This window comes from Macrobrachium rosenbergii, chromosome 23, assembly GCF_040412425.1.
Source record: "Macrobrachium rosenbergii isolate ZJJX-2024 chromosome 23, ASM4041242v1, whole genome shotgun sequence".
NCBI lineage: Eukaryota > Metazoa > Arthropoda > Malacostraca > Decapoda > Palaemonidae > Macrobrachium > Macrobrachium rosenbergii.
The window spans coordinates 38118733-38138866 of NC_089763.1; the positions used below are offsets into that span (position 1 = coordinate 38118733).

The 20134-nt window shown below is 37.9% G+C and overlaps 1 protein-coding gene across 25 annotated transcripts in view; it reads left to right on the forward strand.

Annotated features, from left to right (window-relative positions):
- The first annotated feature begins 400 nt into the window (after nt 1-400).
- Ack-like (activated Cdc42 kinase-like) overlaps nt 401-20134 on the forward strand; it is a 290732-nt gene continuing 270998 nt past the window's right edge. For 22 of the 25 annotated variants that reach the window (XR_010856904.1, XM_067125703.1, XM_067125706.1 and 19 more), the window contains exon 1: nt 401-499. The gene's annotated coding sequence lies outside the window, so the exon portion shown is untranslated. The remainder of the gene's footprint in view (nt 500-20134) is intronic. The other 3 variants (XM_067125742.1, XM_067125723.1, XM_067125733.1) reach the window with 1 other exon arrangement.

Consider the following 20134-nt stretch of genomic DNA (forward strand, 5'->3'; position numbering starts at 1 on the left):
TCGGTCGTTAGATCGTGCCGAAACAATAATTCGTCAGAATGACAGACTACTGCACAATTCCTCTGTATATTACAAAATCAAAATAATACAGAATATCTGTATAATTTTGTATAATGTGTTTCAAGTTAGTAAATAAAAGACCGCAATAATACGCCATGGAGTTCAACATCACGTTACCATAGTGAAGTTGATAAAAAAACGTTGAACTTTCATTACGACCGATAAACAAGTTTTAGTTTATTTTGTCAGGCTAGAGAATAACAAATTACTACTCTGATACTTAGAATCCATACATTTTGAAACTTTGCAATAGAAGAGGAAGACTATTTCCCGTTCTTCCGTCGTAAACTTACACAGACCCAGGAACCTATATTTTAAGCTGGTTACCGCGTCTATACCTTCAGTCCAGAACTTGGTGCCGAAAGAGTAGTGTGTGTTAGCAGTTCGTTACTGGAGTATTAGTCAGTGACTTTCCTGCGAACAGTGTTTTCCACTTTTGGTGAGTATTGACGCACCACGAAGAATTAGAATTTATTGTCAGAAAGCCTGTTTTTCGGGATACCGATGCATTCCACCGATATTTACTTTCTTATATGTACATTATAAACTTTGCGAAGCTTGCTTACCTCCTCTCCCCAAACTTCCCTGACGGGAATATCCAGACCAACAACTGTTACTACCCTGAATATCTTTCGTACTGTTTGACAGTGGTCGTGTTTTCGTGGGGAGGGTTTTGATAACGTTAGAAACTTTCTTTGTAGTGTCTCCTTTACTGTGCCGAGTTTGTGAAATTCAAACTTTCATTGTTATACACGAGATGATCTCATGATACCCCAGAAACAGCTGCCGTGTTTTATCCAATCTGCTGCATAATAAACCAGTTGACTTGGGTTTCTTTGGAATGGACTCTTCACTCTGTGGGACGTATATGGCAAATTAATGGAATGCATATATAATCAATAAGTCTTGTGTGGTAACAGTAAACCTACCAAGCCGACATTGTACCGGCATCTCAAGTTGTAAGTGGTTGCACGCTACCGTGGTTTTGAAGAAAGGGTTAACGAGCAAATCTTAGTTTTTTGAGCTGTCAAGTTTGTGAACCGTTTCCTTGTTAAAATGTATGACATCCTCAGAACAACTCGTAGTGTATCTAAAATTATTTTGTATGTTAGGAAAATCCTTCAGTGTGAGCTTGGTTGGCTGGGCGGGTTTGACCTTGATTGGGTTGCAGTTTGAAAGTGAGGACATTAACCGTGTCAGATTGCATGCGCTCACACTTTTGATTATGGCTTTGCATGTAGCTTAATGGTTGGAATGGCATTGAATACACTGTTATTTAATCTTGGTTTTTCTTTGAAATGCGTGCAGTGCTGAATAGAAGGCTATGCCCAGATCGTATGATTTAAATTATGTCGCGAATCGTTGGCTGATTAGCTAGGCCTAGTAATATTCAGAATTTTTTTTTACATTTTCTGTGTATAATTCTTACATTAGTCTCCTTACTGTAAAGCTTCTGTGTTGCTGTTTGTGACTGTTGCGTCATTGGTAACTAGGCGAGATTTGCAGTCAGGTGGGAACCCTGGTACTAGTGTTGTCAAACACTTCTTACCATGAAGTTTACAGCCTTGGTTTTGAGCTCCTTTTGCGAGAGGATGCGTGCATGCACATTTACCGTGGGATATTAACTTTTCAGTAGAAACAATTGTATGATGTTATCCTTGAATTCGGGAATGTTCTGGGGAAGTGGAGAGAATGGCAAATGAAGTGCTTGGTAAATGAGTGGAAGAGGCATTGGGAAAGAAAGACATGTTATTCAGGAGAATGAGTGGTCAGTTGGGAAGATGCTGGCTTATGCCATCATGAGTCCTTGCCTAAAGGCGGTCCCTAATTGTGTTAAAGTTTTCAATAGTATAAGATGCTTGGTGTGAACCTCAAAATTCTGCCCTGCCAAATAGAAACAGCAGATTATAGGTGAATGGCACTTTATACAGGGGGGGTTTCCAACACTAGGCTATGGAGTATCAGTTGTATGTCTCTGATGCAGCTTATGTTCCGGACGTTTTCTGTACATGGGCTTCATCTTCGTTTTAACAATTAGGCCCAAACGGGTAAATGGTACAAACTGCAGTATCTATTGTCTTCGTCTTTTCTGCAGTGAAGTCCTATTGGCCTAGTATATGTGTGTGTGTATATATATATATATATATATATATATATATATATATATATATATATATATATATATATATATATATATATATATATATATATATATATGACTTGGAAGCTTCCTTGTTTTTGAAAGATCTCGATGTTTCAAACCGATAGGACGATGTGGTATGTTTATATACGAAAGCCTTTTGGGACAGAAATTTAGTGGTTTGAATAACCAAGGCTTGAAGGAAGACCTAAGCGTATGTGAAGGGTTAACCAAGTACGGTTTTGAAGTCCTATCCCTTTTTGGATCGTATATTGTGCGAGGTACAGTCAGCGTTAACGGTAAACAGCTTAAGACCTGTAGAATTTCACGTTTTAAAAGGCTTACGCCCGGTTGATTGTCTTGTTTATTGTACACTGGCGCTGTAACAACTAAAAGGTCAAGGACTCTGGTAATATGGTTTTAGTTCTATAACATTTCATCTGTTTTATGCAGTATATGTCAAGCCTAAGGCTGTATTTAGTACTATGCGAAGAGAACATTGGTGCTGTCGTGCAGACACCGCCATGCCTGTGCTGTTTGTGTCTTGCTTAAATTAATGTTGTCGGGGAGGCCATTAGCCAGGCTGTTTGGTATACCGTTAGATGAGTCTCTTCTTTTCTTTCTTTTTTCTCACGGCCTGAACAGACGGTAACGGCTGCCACACATATAAGTATATAGCATATTGGAACAATTGAGAGCTTACTGACTCCGTCGTGCGACGTAGGCGTTCGTGATTTGCTGGTGTGTATATATATATATATATATATATATATATATATATATATATATATATATATATATATATATATATATATATATATATATTATATATGTATGTATGTATATGTATACATACATACACACGATGAAGAGAACCGCGAAAATTCTGTGGTTGAGAGCGATTTATTGTTACTGTTCAGGCTGATTTGGGTTGTCATGTGTGGCTTTCTTCTTCTTCTTCTTCTTCTTCTTCTTCTTCTTCTTCTCTAGCTTTGCTTTAAGAGAGGCTTCAATCTACTTGACAGCTTCATGCACTATTGCCTTACATTTTTTTCCAACTGACGTCGTTGTTTGTGTGTGTATTTATGTTATGTGTTTTTTTTATATATTACAAATTTTTTTGTTACAGATTCTCTGTATTATATTACAGATTTTTTTATATGCTAATTTACAGATTTGCATGTATCTGGTTGAATATTGCTCAGGTAGTTAACGGTATCATTTAGGCTGGTTCGATTTTAATGTTTTGAGTAATGATGACGTTGTCATTGTACTTGATTATTTATGATTTCCCAAAGAGTAAATTAGTGTAGTTGACCTAAACAATTTCAGATCCTGGTGAATGAGTATGCGCCGATTAAAATCCCGTGTCCCTCTGGTGCCAGAGCTGTGATTTATGTACTGAATGGTTAGACCTATGTGGTTGTTGCTAACAGTGTTAAAAGGGGTGCGGCTAGCAAATTAATCCCCATATGATTTGGTGAAAACTTGAAAGTTAACATCTTGTGTCATCACTTTCTCCAACAGTAAAGAGGTGCGAGGTGCAAAATATACTTGTATATATATGTGTGTGCGCGCGTGTGTGTGTAAAAATAACAAGACCTCATTTAAACAAGATGGTATCAATGGAGATTTTACTCACAAAAGTTACAAGCTTTCAGGTACCAGCTGTCCCCATCATCCAGTAGCTGCATGATGGGGCCAGTTAGTCCTTGAAACTGTATAGCTTTTGCGAATTAAATCCCTGTTTGATACCATCCTTTTTAAATGAGGCCCTGTTATTCTTTATGTAAATGCTCAGTACAATTGCGCAAATGATCAAGTTTTATATATATATATATATATATATATATATATATATATATATATATGTATGTGTGTATATATATATATATATACTGTAGGTGTAACGACTTTAGTATGAGTGGAGATGCTTCCTAAATTTCTTGTCTTATGATGGTCGGGCTAAAGACTGGTGGTGGCAGTATCTGTTGAAACGCTTTCCTCCGAGAATAAGCCTCGCTCCAATTTATGTTATGACCAGTGCCTTGCTTGTAAACGACAACCCCCGATCTCTCTGGGCCACATCTCACTGAAAGTTATGCTCCACTAATCCCTTTGAAGTGGTTATAAGTCTCACGGTGTCTCCCACGTCAGGTTCACTGCATTATTGAACGGTGTTTTGTAAACGCCGTTCGTAATCTCTTGCTTTCAACAATCTCTTTCTTTCCTAACAGTCGTTTCATAGTACAACTGAGGTTTCCCTCCAGTTACACATTTAAAACTTTTTGGCTCTTAATTTCCCTTTCAGCGCTGAATGACGTCATGGGCCGTAGCGCTTAGCCTTAGGCCTAAATTTTATATTCCAATCCATTCCTTGTAAACGCCGGAATCGGCATCTTTTTAATTCAAGTGTTGATTTTATGATGATGAGAAATAAGTGATAGGGTTTGATGTTTAATATTACCTTTTTATCAGTATTAGAGGATTTGATATTTTTGCACTTCCGAAGTTCAAGTGAAGATGGATGCAATGCTTTACTAACCCAATACAATTTTAATATATTTTTATCTGATTACTAATTATTTTTTTTTAATAAGTGAGATCTCTTCTTTCTGTAGTTCCTTTTACTTCCTCTTACTTCCTAATGAACACCCTATTCTTTGGAAGCTTGACTTTTAAGTCAATGGCCCCTGTGGGCTTGTTCCACATGAATAGGTTTCATCTTCGGAATATATAATAATAATAATTGTGAAAGTCTATTTGTTATTTGAGAAGCCTTTGTGGTATATTATATTTCTTTTTTCGATACTTTCTTAATAATATTTGTTGGATAAGGTAATCGAGTCAGATGTGGGCGTATTGTTTTAATTTTTTTAAGAAACGGTGAAAGCTGTCTTTCTGCTTACTGTAATGGCCAACTCTTGCCTGTTATCTTATAATCAGCTTTTTAGGAAGGACGGTTTGCTGTCATTTTCCAATTCAAGTTTGAATTTAATAGCTGAAACCAGCCTAGCCTAATCAGAGTAATTTCTTGAGAGAAAATCAGGGAAATCATCTCTTTTGTCGTCCCAGAACGTGAATATATCATCAGCATGTCTAAGCCAGATCATGTTTTGAGGTTTATTAGCCCGCACGATTTCTGTTTTGAAAATATTCCGTGAAAAGGTTCGCTAAATTGGGGTATTGGTAATGGTAAGGGGGGTGGGTTAGTCTGTCCATACTGAAGCCGAAATATCGTTGATAAAAGTCAGCCTTGAAAGAGCCCCATAGGGGAGTGCGTCAGTGCACTGCACTAGCTCTTCGTTGGGCGAGTCGGTAGAGTTGTGGGCTGGCACTCGCCAGGCCCGAGTTCGAGTCTCCGGCTGGCTAATGAAGTGTTAGAGGAATTTATTTCTGGTGACAGAAATTCATTTCTCGCTATAATGTGGTTCGGATTCCACAATAAGCTGTAGGTCCCGTTGCTAAGTAACCAATTGGTTTTTAGCCACATAAAATAAGTCTAATCCTTCGGGCCAGCCCTAGGAGAGCTGTTAATCAGCTCAGTGGTCTTGTAAAACTAAGGTATACTTATTTACGCGGTGCACTGTAGGCATTACTTAAGGCTCTTTGCAACGTCCTTTCGGCCACCAGCTGCAATCCCTTTCATTCCTTTTACCGTAACTCTGTTCATGTTCTCTTCCATCTTACTGTCCACCCTCTTGTAACAATTGTTTCTTTGTGCTACTGCGAGGTTTTCAAACCTTTCTACTCTGTTTCCTTTTCAGTGCTGAATGACCTCACAAAGGCCAAGCGCCGGGACCTGACCTCACAGGTCCCTGCGCCTGGCCTTTGGCCTAAATTCTGTATTCCATATCCCAACACTGAAAGAAAAACGGTGTTTGTTTGGCATAGCTTGATTAATTTCACAGTTTCATCAAAGCCAAGAGGGAAGCGATCTTCGCCTAGTTTTAATTTCGTAATCGGAAAAACAAATCATCGTTAATCAGGTCCGTTATAAACTGTGATTCCTCTTAGAAGTTTGATCTGGTTCAGAAGAGTTGTTGTTGTTGTTTAGTAAGCTGTTCGACGAAGTCTCATGCATGTTTTATGGAGAGAGAGAGAGAGAGAGAGAGAGAGAGAGAGAGATACATGTACTAAGTTGAAGCAAAACCAGATTGAAGACGTCAGCTTCCTTATACAGTTGTTTATGTAGTTTCTCCAAAGAGAGAGAGAGAGAGAGATGGGGTATATATAAACTAGGCTATGCCAAAGCAAAACCAAAGTGTAGACGTCAGCTTCATTCCATAGTTTTTTATGGTTTATGTAGTTTCTTCAAATCAAGAGAGAGAGAGGGCCTATTGAGAGATGGCACTGTAAAGCCTGGGCAAGGGTGCCCTTCATCCCCCCCCTCTCATTCCACCAATCATCCACTGATGGACAGAACCCGCCTTCCTGCCGAGAGCGTACACGCGCACATACGCGGACACACACAAACACCGTGGGAACTGTTACTTGTAACCATTACTGTAGTGTTCGCTGTAGAAGTGTTCCTTATCTATGCATGGTGATTGTTGCTGTGTCTTTAGCGAACTGTATTATTGTACAGTATAGCCTTGGTGCGTGCTATGCATGGAGATGTGTATGTGCAAATACTTGATTGTGTATGTGAGGAAATCCACTTATAATAGGCTATATAGGCTGTTTATGTATGTAAATATATGTATATGTATTATATATACATATATAGTTTTATATATATATATATGTTTATATACACATATATATATATGTATATATATACAGGTATATATATATATGTATACACATATATATATATATAGTATGTATATATATATATATATATATATATATATATATATATATATATATATGTATATGTATATATATATATATATATATATATATATATATATATATATATATATATATATATATATATATATATATATATAAAAGTGTGACTTTATTCTTCCTTCATCTAGCTGCTGAGTTTTAATTCTGCCTGTAATTATCGTCATTTCCGACTCGTCTGAAGGCGGAAAGAAGAAGGAAGTTGAAGATATGGATTATAGGGCTGTTTGTGTTTTCAAACCCGGGGAGGCGTTTTCAAAAGAGACATTCCTGAGCAATTACACCTACAATGGTCGACCGACCACCGGCGGTCTACTTTAACCCATAAATAATGCTCACTCTCAGCCTGGCTCTTTGTGACCAGATAAAATTCCTTGTGGCTGGCTTGGAGGAAGATGGTGTGTATGTTATATAATATATATATATATATATATATATATATATATATATATATATATATATATATATATATATATATATATATATATATATATATATATATATATATATATATATATATATATATATATATATATATATATATATATATATAATGTGTAGATTACATGGCAGGGTCATTAGATCAGCACTAAACTTAATTTTCTTTTGATATATGGGACTCGATCGGCTTAGTTGAGTATGGTTGTGGAGGGGGTAAGTGAGGGAAGTCTTTCGGGATTGGGATTCTTTCATCTGCATCTTTCTCCTTCTTATTAATATCAAAATACAAACATTATTTCACTCATAAAGAATCGGACCAACACTCGTTGGGCTCTGATTTCGCTATTCATCAACTTTATTATTTTATTATTATTATTAAAAAGGATGGTTGTATTATGCGAGTTTATCTTATACAGTATCTTTTCTATTTTCAAATCACAATTCAGCACCGATCAAGACCTCCATCCCCCCATAAATACCGACCCAAGCGCCTTGTTTCTCCAGATCTTTTTCAACCGCGTCCAGAGGATGACCAACGAGATGGTCGAAACATGTCGACGGTACCTGAAGTAGAACCTGAACCCAGACGACGAAGTATTCCACGGATTTTTGATTGGATTTTTCAATAAAAGACTTCGCGCATTCCACACACTATCCTTTTTCCAGTATGAATATCGGCCAGTTGCTGACCAACTTCGCTGAGCCCGAAAAGCGAATTATAAGGAAAACAGAAAAGATATCGTATAAGATAAATTCGCATAATGCAGCCATCCTTTTTAATAAGACCTGTTTAAGAGAGGGTCTATTCCCTTTAGGCTATATTGTTATTATTATTATTATTATTTAAGTAAGTGGAAGTTATAAATTAAGTTTTACATTTGTTGTTTAGATGTTTAAAGTAGATTCATGCTATAGCCTGCTTGTAGTACCTCGTCATGAATTAAAAAAAAAAGATGAGTTTTTTGAAAATTTAATTTTGATTGAGGCGAGGTACACCCAGCCGGAAACAAAAGCAACACTGTGATATAGTGCAAATATACAAAGGTGATTTTGCTGCACCAGAAGGCTTAACGTAGAAATCTCTCTCTCTCTCTCTCTCTCTCTCTCTCTCTCTCTCTCTCTCTCTCTCTCTCTCTCTCTCATAAGCTTTCGCTTTATCTCGTCTCTCTCTCTCTTTGATTATGAACTCTCTCTCTCTCTCTCTCTCTCTCTCTCTCTCTCTCTCTCTCTCTCTCTCTCAATTACAAACTTTCTCCTGAAAAAAATAATGTGGAAAACTCGTTCTTTTCCACATCTAGGCTAAGTACATTAACATCATACTCATTAATATTGGGCGTAGTTCTTTGTTTCTGATAAAAGTATGTTAATGATTGGCTTCTACACACAAGGAAAAAAGAAATGAGCAAAACCCGTAATTTCTGAATCCAAAAACGGTACATTAGATCACATACGATAATTAAGCTTAATTCTCTCTCTCTCTCTCTCTCTCTCTCTCTCTCTCTCTCTCTCTCTCTCTCTCTCTCTCTCTCTCGTCGCTTTGAAGTCGAGATTAATTTCGACCTAGATTTTCCTCTCTCTCTCTCTCTCTCTCTCTCTCTCTCTCTCTCTCTCTCTCTCTCTCTCTCTCTCTCAAGAAACCACATAACCTATAACAAAACTGACGTCTACAATCTGGTTGTGCTTCATCATAGTGTTGTACTCTCTCTCTCTCTCTCTCTCTCTCTCTCTCTCTCTCTCTCTCTCTGAGAGAGACATGGCCTGTTAAGCCTACCTTCGAGTATTAGTCTTAAAGATTGCTGAAATTCGGACCGTTTCCTATTTCCTGCCAGTGTCTGGTCCAGTTATTTTTAAACCGTGCAGTGATTGGGTTCTCGTTGTTTCCCACGTACTTCGCCGTTTATGTTGTTGTGAATTGGATCGCCGATGCGACTTCTCACGGTTTTCGTAGTTTTTTAAAAATTATTCTTTGTTTAATTTTCAATTGTTTCTCGCATGTGTATTTAATTTTATGAACGGTTGTGTCTCCTCTTGATTTTGATACTGAGTTTTTTTTTTACGGTTTTCTTTTTTTCCTTAATTTTATATTGAATTTTTTTTCTTTTCTTTTTCTTTAATTTTATGTTGCATTTTTACATGTTTCATTCTTCTTTAATTTTATACTGAGGTTTTTTTTTACGTTTTTCGTTTTTCCTTTTGTTTTTGAACTTTGGCTTTGATTTTCTTTTAATATGGCTAAAGTGCGTTTGCATTAATTACGATAATTGAAATATTGATCAAATAATTTAGCCAAAACCAGCTGGAATTAGTTTTTTATCTTAAATCACCTGTATTTTTATAACAATGTATCTGCAATGATTAAAATAATAAAATTATGGCTCATATAATTTTGCAAAAATCAGCCTGAATTGACAGTTTTAATCGAAATTTATTTGTGGTTATTGATACAGAATCTTTTACCTTTATCTGTTTCTTGTGCAGTTTACAAGATTATATGATCAGTAGTTTTAAAGTTACTCTTTAGATCTGGATACTTTTTCTCTGAACACTTTTCATACGGGATATGGAGACACGTCTCTATATAGCTTATTTCTGAAGTAAAAAAAAAAAAGTTTAAGTAAGTAAAAGGCTTTATCGAGTCGATGTACGTAGGAAGCGATTGACAATTTTTCAATGTTTTCGTTCAGAAAAGTGCCTTAACATAAGAAAATCCCTTTAAAGTACCGGTTGTTTATTCCACACGGACATCAAATGACTAGCCCACACAACACTGCTCCTGAATGCTATGAATATAAAGTAGTGATAAAGATTAAACACCTACTGTGTGAATGTACAGAATATAATCAGCAGCGACTTTCAAGCTTTGTGAAATTTTGTCAGAAGTTTCGGCATTTGCGATTAGCCTGATCCAGTTATAAAGTTTTTAGAAAAGTGTGTAACCTAACTGGCGAAATCTAAAAAGAAAAATAAATATACGTAATGCTTTGGACATAAATCCATCTGTGAAATTTTGTTAGAAGCTTCAGCATTTGCGATTAATCCAGTTATAAAGTTTTAAGAAAAGTGTGTAACCTAACTGGCGAAATCTAAAAAGAAAAACAAATATACGTAATGCTTTGGACATACATCCATTTGTGAAATTTTGTCAGAAGCTTCGACATTTGCGATTAATTCAGTTATAAAGTTTTTAGAAAAGTGTGTAACCTAACTGGCGAAATCTAAAAAGAAAGATAAATATACGTAATGCTTTGGACATAAATCCATCTGTGAAATTTTGTTAGAAGCTTCGACATTTGCGATTAATTCAGTTATAAAGTTTTTAGAAAAGTGTGTAACCTAACTGGCGAAATCTAAAAAGAAAAATAAATATACGTAATGCTTTGGACTTAAATCCATCTGTGAAATTTTGTCAGAAGCTTCAGCATTTGCGATTAATCCAGTTATAAAGTTTTAAGAAAAGTGTGTAACCTAACTGGCGAAATCTAAGAAGAAAAACAAATATACGTAATGCTTTGGACATACATCCATTTGTGAAATTTTGTCAGAAGCTTCGACATTTGCGATTAACCCAGTTATAAAGTTTTTAGAAAAGTGTGTAACCTAACTGGCGAAATCTAAAAAGAAAAATAAATATACGTAATGCTTTGGACATACATCCATTTGTGAAATTTTGTCAGAAGCTTCGACATTTGCGATTAATCCAGTTATAAAGTTTTTAGAAAAGTGTGTAACCTAACTGGCGAAATCTAAAAATAAATAAATATACGTAGTGCTTTGGACATAAATCCATCTGTGAAATTTCGACATTTGCGATTAATCCAGTTATAAAGTTTTTTGAAAAATGTGTAACCTAACTGACGAAATCTAAAAGAAAGAAAAACAAATATACGTAAAACAAATCCATTTGTGAAATTTTGTCAGAAGCTTCGACATTTGAGAGCTGATGATCAGCTCAGTGGTCTGAAGAAAAACAAATTATTTTGATAATAATATTTCTTAAATTTTGTAATTAATTTTTGATTAATCCAGTTATAAACGTTTTTGGAAAAGTTCTTGCTTCCTAACTGGCGAAATCTAAAAAGAAAAATAAATTTTGCTTTGGACACATCCATTTGGTTTTGTCAGAAGCTTGGATTTGTATTAACCAGTTATAAAGTTTTAACAAAAGTGATAACAACTTTGATTTTCTAAGAAGAAAAACAAATTACAATGCTTTGGATATACTCCCATCTCTGAAATTTTGAAGAAACATTTGCATTAAACAGTTATAAAGTTTTTACAAAAGTGTAATGCCACTAACGAAATCTAAAGTTTAAATATACGTAAAACAAATCTTTCTCAGCCCTCTGAGAGTTGATGATCTCAGTGGTCTGGCAAAACTATTTTGATAATAATAATAATATTCTCTCTTCTCTCTTTCTAATCAGTTTGAAGAAACTGTATAAACAGTTTTTCCCCATTAGGTCTTGTGGTTGGATGAAAACTATACTATAACATTTTGATTTTGCTTCAGTAGTGTATTTATATACTCTCTCTCTCTCTCTCTCTCTCTCTCTCTCTCTCTCTCTCTCTCTCTCTCTCTGAAGAAACTGCATAAACAACATTACAATGTGTAATGCAACTAACGTCTGCAGTTTGGTTGTACTTCAACATAGTCTATGTGAAATCTCTCTCTCTCTCTCTCTCTCTCTCTCTCTCTCTCTGAAGAAACTGCATAAACAGTTATGTATGAAACTACCGTCTACATTTTGGTTGTGCTTCAGCACTCTCTAAATACACTTCATTCTCTCTCTCTCTCTCTCTCTCTCTCTCTCTCTCTCTGAAGAAACTGCGTAAACAATATTACAATGTTAAATGTAACTAAAGTATGCAGTTTGTTTGTACTTCGACATAAAAATTTTTTCTCTCTCTCTCTCTCTGAAGAAACTACATAAACAACATTACAATGTGTAATGCAACTAACGTCTCCAGTTTGGTTGTACTTCGACATACTCTCTCTGTGTGTGTGTGTGTGTGTGATAATGTTGCTTCATCCATTTACCCCGTGAGAAAGGAAGGCTTTAAGCACGCCATCCAACTGGCTAATCCCCTTTTAAATGGCTTTGAGATGTTTTCGGGTTTCCTTTGTAATGGTCGGTTTTTAACTCTCGTCCCTTTTAAAAGGAGGAATGGAGGCAGTTTGAAGCTTGATCTGTTTATTTCTTTATTAATTCAGGCTTCTTGACATGTTCTGTTTTGAACTTTTGCCGTGTTGCGTTTGTAAACGTTTCAGCGTCATTTTTGTGTGGTGATTGTTCTCTCTCTCTCTCTCTCTCTCTCTCTCTCTCTCACTCTCACACACACACACACACACACACTGTACACACACACACACACACACACATATATATATATATATATATATATATATATATATATATATATATATATATATATATATATATAATATATATATATATATATAGTGAGAATATATATGGAACAATATTTGGTAAAATTATTGAAAATGTAGAATAAACTACGAGAAGTACTTGTTCCAGTCCTTTGGTTTTTTATTGAAAATGTGAGAATAAACTATTCTCAAGCACGCGTCCTTCGTTCCAGTCCCCGGTTTTACTATATATGATATTTTTTATATATTCTCATATATACGCGTTCCTATATATGCATTGGATATATAATGTATGTATGTATAATCTGTGTATGTATGTATAATCTACGTCTGTTTGTTTATATAGAAGCAAAATGGGGATTTTTCCATTTCCTTCCTTTGAAAGGTAATCTTGGAGGAAACACCTCAGGTGTATTAGCGTCGAATGGATTACCTGGTGGAAGGAGCCTTTAAGAGCCTTAGAAGAAGGGTGTCATGGCATTACAAGCTCACTAACTCAATTATTTGTCATCTGAGTCTTCGGGAATACCTTGAAGCTGTTTGCCTTGTCTCACAGTTTATAGAAGATGGTTTGTTCATGCATACGTTATGCACTGGAGACTAGAGAAACTGATAGTACATTCTTTCAGTTTTAATCATCCTCGGAGAAGGAATAAGCATTGTTGTATCGTGTGTATTCATTTTGTTCACTTGTGTTTTGATTCATTTAGTGTATCGTGTACCAGTGCTTGTTGTATATGATGAATTGAACGGGATAAGAATGAATGATTAAGTGGACAGACTAGAATGATTAAATTGGGCAAGATAGAATGTATAGTTTGCCATGGATGATAAATTACTCTCAACCCGGAAACGTTTTTCCTTCATAATCTGATACAGTTTTCCCTGACCTTGAACTCTTTTAGGTTCTAATTCGGTACCGCTAAATCAGGTCTCCATTGAATTCCGATTCGTTGGGTAGTGTCGTCAGTGCATCTCACGTGGTGCACTGTAGGCAGTGCTTAAGGTTCTTTGCAGCGTCCCTTCGGCTCCTAGCTGCAATCACTTTCATTCACCTTACTGTGCCCCATTCATATTTTCTGTCTTCCATCTTACTTTCTACCCTCTCCTAACAGTTGACCTAGATGTTGTGACGCCAGTTTTAGCAACCATAATGAGTCAGTCAAATCCTAACAGTTGTTTCCTAGTGCCACCGCGAGGTTTTTTCCCCTGTTACACCTTTAAAACTATTCTGCTCTCAATTTCCCTGTCAGCGCTGAATGACTTTATAAGTCCAAGTGCTTGGCATTTTCCCTAAATTTTATATTCCATTCCATTTGATTTTGAACCCAAGTTTGCATACAATTTTTTTTCATCTGTCTTTGACCCTTAGTTCTTTGGAGACTATCTATTGGAACTGATTGAAAGTTTGAGCCCTTTCAAGTTACTCTCTCAATTGTGCAGGATTTTCTGGAAAATTTAGATCCCTGCTGACACCTCAGAATGAACAGTCTGACATCTTTTGCAGTGAAGATAGTGGGTTTTAATTGGCCTTTTTCTCTAATTGCTAGCAGCTGCGTCTGTTGGACAAATGCACTTCAGATCATTTAAGAAATTGCTAAGAAAGACCAAGACATAGTCTATTAACCCACAAACAGCAGATTTCCAGTCGTCTTTTTTTTTTTTTTTTTTTTTTTTTTTTTTTTTTAGATTAAGGGTGCATCCCCACCACAGTAAAACATGTCATAAACAAGTCACCAGCTCATCACTGACACTTCACAAACAGGTTGAATACAAGTCAGCGAATTAGTGGTATTTCAAACCAGTGCTTCTTACGATTATCCAGCATTGGCCAAAGGCTCGTTCTCCACTGACGGTCTCCGTAGGGGGATAGTGCCGTCAGTGCACCTCATGCAGTGCACTGTAGGCATTATTTAAAGTTCTTTGCAGCGTCCCGTCGGCTCCTAGCTGCAACCCCTTCCATTCATTTTACTGTACCTCCGTTCATATTCTCTTCTGTCTGACGTTCCACTCTCTCCCAGCAATTGATTCCTAGTGCAACTGCGAAGTTTTCCTCCTGTTGCACCTTTCAGACCATTTTACTCTCAGTTTCTCTTTCAGCCTTGAATGACCTCATAGGCCCCACTGCTTGGCCTTTGGCCAAAATTCTACATTCTATTCTATTCTATTCTATTCCACCGACGGTCGTTGATTTGTTTACAATCTTTGTATGATGTAAATGCGATAAATTGTTGATGTGTTTGTGGCGTCTTACTGTAGCGCAGACGCGGCCTGAGCTGGCCTTGTGTCAACAACGCTGGTTCTTGCACTTACGAGCAGCCTGTAATGGAGTTTGGAGGTCCTGTTGTGCCCTCTGGAGGAAAGAATGAAACCCTTGCGACAATGCCTCTTTGATCGCCTCCTGCCTGGGCCCAAGACTCTACAAGTGTCATGTTTCCTCCTGTGCTGTTTTAATTCTTCATTGTGTTCCTACGCAATCGGTACGTCCTGTTCTTCTGTTTTGCCCTCATCTCTCTCTCTCTCTCTCTCTCTCTCTCTCTCTCTCTCTCTCTCTCTCTTTTATTTTTCAGTTGAAGGGACTAAGTGCACGCGTGCGTCGTCAGTATAATAATAATAATAATAATAATAATAATAATAATAATAATAATAATATTCTTTATTTCGGCTCAGGGCCATATACATGGAATATACAAATAAAATACGCACAGTCTAGATACACAAGGTAACATGGTAAAAATAATAAGAAAAGCACGTTAAACGAAGAAGAAGAAGAAGAAGAAGAATTATTTCTGTTTACTTTCTCTCTCTCTCTCTCTCTCTCTCTCTCTCTCTCTCTCTCTCTCTCTCTCTCTCTCTCTCTCCATATTTTTCAGTTACAGGCCCTACATAAATGCGTGGTTTGAGTCAGTATGTATAAGAATGATTTTTTTCTTTTCGCCTTTAGCAGTGTATATTTAAAACTATTATTGTTATTCTCTCTTCTCTCTCTCTCTCTCTCTCTCTCTCTCTCTCTCTCTCTCTCAGTTCTTCAGGTGTAGGACATTAGGAAATCATCCCTCCCCCCTCCCTTCCCTCGTTGGAGGCCGGGTGGGGCGTAGGATGAGTGAGGACTCCAGCCTCTCCTCTTCCTTCCTTCTCACCCTTCCTTCCCTCGTCCGTCCTTAGCGCTTCCTTGGAGGCGGTGTCGTGTTCCCATTATAATGCTTTTCTGCTACTTCCATCGCTTCCCCGCTCTCAAGAAGCGAAATGGTGAGAAAATGCCACCCTTGGGTCTCTCTCTCTCTCTCTCTCTCTCTCTCTCTCTCTCTCTCTCTCTCTCTCTCTCTCTATTTGAAGAAACTATATAAACCATAAAAAGCCATGGAATGAAGCTTAAGTTTACAGTTTTGTTTCAGCATAGCCTAGTCTCTCTCTCTCTCTCTCTCTCTCTCTCTCTCTCTCTCTCTCTCTCTCTCTCTCTCTCTCTCTCTCTATTTGAAAAAACTATATAAACTTTAAAAAACCATGGAATGAAACTGACGTCTACAGTTTGGTTTTGCTTCAGCTTAGTATACACACTAATCTCTCTCTCTCTCTCTCTCTCTCTCTCTCTCTCTCTCTCTCTCTCTCTCTCTCTCTCTCTCTCGTTTTCAGTTCCGAGGTGGGGTGCCACATCACTGCTTTCATTAACTGCAATGAGTAATATACAAGTCCACCGAGGGGAGGGCCTCGACGATCTAATCAGTATCAAAACACTGAAGTCTTTCAGATTGTCACATCTGAAGTTTACGAAGCGACGAACAGTTTCTTGTCTGAGACACAAAAATCCCCCCAGGAAGGTTAGACTACAAATCCCAAGAGGCTTGGCGAATCTGATTTCGACATAATTGAGAAAGGAACATCCGATGTCCCCCGGAAGGGGTTAATGCCGTCAGTGCACCTCATGCGGTTCACTGTAGACATTGCTTAAGGTCCTTTGCAGAGTCCCTTCGGCCCCTAGCTGCAACCCCTTTCATTCCTTTTACTGTACCTCCGTTCATATTCTCTTTCTTTCTTCTGACTGTCCACCTTCTCCAAATAATGGGTTCATAGTGCAACTGCGAGGTTTCCCTCCTGTTACACCTTTGTAACCTTTTTACTCTCGGTTTCCATTTCAGCGTTGAATGGCCTCATGAGTCCCGGCGCTTGGCCTTGGGCCTAAATACTACATTCTATTCTGTTCCATCCGATGTCAGTCCGTGCCCTCAGAACAACCGCTGGAGCACTAAAGATCAAGCAGCCTGACTTATTCGTTCGATTTTGGCAAAAGAAGAAGATACAGAAAAAAGGATTACGTAGATTTCATTTTAAATGCGCCAAGGTGCAATGCTTTACCACCCTGAAACAGTGCTAATTTATTTATATTTTTATCATAACTGTATTTCGTATTACCTTGTGTCATTTTTTTTTAATTAACACCATATCCTTTGGAAGCTTGAATTTCAAGTCAGTGGCCCTTGTAGGCTTTTACATATGAATTGGGGTTTGTCTTTGAATAATAATTATATTAATAATGATGATACTAATAAAAATAATGGTGAAAAAATCCAAAATTATGTCAAACGTATGTTAAAAATATATATATAAAAGAGAACTCTTGTTTCATTTTGTTTTTAATATATATTTACACTTGGCATCATTGTGGGTTTCTTCACCATTTTAGTGAGTCATGCGATTATCAGATTCCTGTCAATAATAATAATAATAATAATAATAATAATAATAATAATAATAATAATAAACATCGAAATGTTATTTGCGACAATGTGCCCCTAAAGTAAACTGCTCGCTTCTCACGTCACCAGAAGTTCGTAAATGCTTAGCAGTGAATTACTCTTCTGTGTACATGTCAGTCCCCGGACCCGTGTCTCTTCTGCCTCGAGTGATTTGCGAGTCATAGGCAGAACGTATTCGTCTTTAACCCCACAGAGGAAGTCGCAATGTATACAGGGCGAATAACCTACTTGAAAGAAATCAGATTGAAAAGATTCAAGCGCAAATGTAAAACCACTTGGGCAGTTGTTATATTTCATGAGACATGCTTAAAAGAGGTTCTGCTAAATTATTATTATTATTATTATTATTATTATTATTATTATTGATGCCCGTTCCTCAGTTGCCGGCCGGCAACACAGGAATACACGCATCATATCGTCACGTTCGTTCTCCTCTCGCAACCGATGACGCAATAGTTAGAAAGCAGACGTACCGGGCTGGGCTCCCATTGGTCAAGTTGAAATCCGCGGTGACCGTATAGGCTATATCTAAGTACGGAAACACTCGGTTAAATCACCTAGTTTGCGTTAATCCGAGACCTCCCATGCCATTGTTTTGTTATATTCCCGGTTATGGAATCATTTTGTTTCTCGCAGTAGCTGAAAACTCATTTTTCGACCGGAAACTTTGTGGGTCGTAGCTGTTCTACAAAACGTTTTGCACCTCGGTCTCCGTAGGCGTGAATTTCCGGTGAGGTACGTCTTGGGTCGTACCGTATTCTATAAAACGCTTTGCGCGCAGATCTCCTTCACAGTTAGGTCCAGTGCCTCATTTCGTTTGTAGCATCCACGTGAAAGAATGGCTTGTATACGTTTCCGAGGCAACAGTAGAAAATACTATATAGGACAAAGTGCCCAAAACGGAAAGACGAGGGTGTGTAATAAATGCGTGGAGTCCGCACATCGTTATTGTTTCGTTGTCGGTGGAATTTTTTTAGTGTTACTAATCGTCTTTTTCACGCTGTGGCTTACAGCGGCAAGCAAGTGCACCGGCACCCGACTTCAAAATGGCACCTTATCCCGAAAAGATGGAAGATTTTTATCCCGGGAAGATGAACGCCCTTTATCCCCGGAAGATGAACGACCCTTATCCTCGGAAGATGAACGCACCTTATCTCCGGAAGATGAACGCCCCTTATCACCGGAAGATGAAATCTCCTCATCCCCAGATTATGAAAGGTCCTTATCCCCGGAAAGTAGACGCTCCTTATCCCGGAAAATTGAACGCTGCCTTGTCAACGATGCGAAGAAAGGTTTGGAGTGCATGGGTTGCAATGCGCCCACTTTGATGAAATTGCCGATGTCACGGGACCTCCTGAAGCACTTCATTCCTGACGTGGTTCACGTCGCCCTTCTGAGTTGCCTAAATGCCACGTCGTATTGCCAGGACCCCGAGTTGGAGTGCTGTCCAGATGAAGCGAGTAAAGTGTCGAGGAATATCTCCCTTGCAGGGACATATAAACACGTACACAAGAAGCGCCACTATGAGATCTTCGAATTCACCAAGTGCAAGTGCCAGCCCCGAGACAAGTGCATTCGATACGAGGAAGTGACTGGGAAGTTAGTCCGAGAGGATTACGTTTAGACGCCACTTGGGAAAGCGTCGTTGATCTCTGGGGCCTCTATGTCATGTTATGTTACGTTATATTAGGTTAGGTAAGGTTAAGTCTCGCCTGTCATTGATGAAAATTACCAGTCGCTCAGTGCAAATGTAGGGTAACCACCGTGGAATTAATAGTTGGTCAGATGTGTAGTTTTTCTTTTTTTGCATGAATTTATTCATGGGTCCCACCTCGAAAGTGCCACAGAGACAGAAAATGAGATTTCAAAGGCGAGACCTGATTTAGAAGTGTTGCCATCATCAGAGGTGTATTTCTAACGGAAACCCCCGGAATGAAACTCATGTTTCACTTTGAAAATGTTATGATATATACCAGGGATGTCATAATTTAATAAGGCCTGAAATCTGGACATCCTCCCATCTTTCATTTATGTTTGCAGGTGTCTTACTGTCTGATGCCCTTCCTTATTCGGGCGTGGAAAGGTAAAAAGAATAATCATTGCTAAGAAAAGCATTGCAATAATCAAACCATAAAGCATAGACTCGGGGAGGGGAAGTCCAGTCCCCGAGGTAAATTTCTCCCGCGCACGTTCGCATTTGTGATGAAACCGAGTTCGTCAAGGCTCCACGAACCAAATGCTATGCAGTCGCTTGAGTCCCCCCCCCCTTCGCTCCCCCCTACACCAGTTTCCTCTCCTTTTCCATAAGCCATGTCAAAGGAATCCCCCCTGATCAGTACACCGATTGGCATACGTTATAATAGTAGCAACGAGAGACAAAGAAATAGCCAGTTTCAAACAGTGTAGCATCTTGTTCCCGATGAAGGGTAAAAGTTTTCATCAGGCCTTTAAAGAAGACATGGCCAAACGTGAAAAGCCGTGAGTTTCATGAGAGGA